Below are 892 nucleotides of genomic sequence, written 5' to 3' on the forward strand. Positions count from 1 at the left end.
TATATTATATTAAAAGTTGTGACTAAATAATTGATGGAAAAAATACGAACGGTCGCAAAAACGCCAAGGGTGTAACGAAAGCAAGTAAGTTGGCGGCACAGTGAATGAACGGTTGAGTACGAGAACTTTATTTTTAAAGCAAACATAGAGAGACGGAGAATAATGGAGATATGACAAGCGGTGTATCAACCAACAATATGAATGCGGCTAACATCACGAAAAGAAAGAAAGGGTGTCAAAATACAGTGTCCAAGATAATGGAGTCGCCAGAAATTAGGCAAATAAGCACCGAAAGTGGCAGCCGACTAAGCGCACAATTGCTAATATAATATGAACAGCGATTATAGTAATGCTTTATTTCCGCACAATGCACTATTATGGATACACCACGACACAACGTGAAGACTTTAGCTGGAATAAGACGTACAAATAGACTGAAGATAAAAATCACCAAAATTTAAAACTTCAAAGAAATAAGCAACAAACAAGAAGCTGATGATTTTACCCATTATTTCTGAAAGTCTGAACTTAGCCCCTTGTTTGAAAGCAAGAATAATGCCAAAGCAGCACAAATACACTAAATAAAAAGCACAAAATACGTTAATTCATCACAGGATAGTGTAAAAAATAAGCTTTTTTACCTTCCCTACACGAAAACAAATTGACAAAGGTACTAAATAGAAGAAAATGTTCTGTAGTTTTTTGATCATGAAACACGTATAGATGTAGAAGTGCAACATAAATTTCTGATTTAGTAGTTGTTATGCAGAATATAGTTCAATAGTGCAATTATATCCATCTCAAAGGCTGAACAGTGGTAAGTAGAAGTATTTTTAATCATTGTTTTATTCTTTATATCCTTCTGCACTGTTAAGTTAAATAAAGAGCAATA

Source organism: Trypanosoma equiperdum, assembly GCF_001457755.1.
Source record: "Trypanosoma equiperdum strain OVI genome assembly, contig: ctg_1950, whole genome shotgun sequence".
Lineage (NCBI taxonomy): Eukaryota > Euglenozoa > Kinetoplastea > Trypanosomatida > Trypanosomatidae > Trypanosoma > Trypanosoma equiperdum.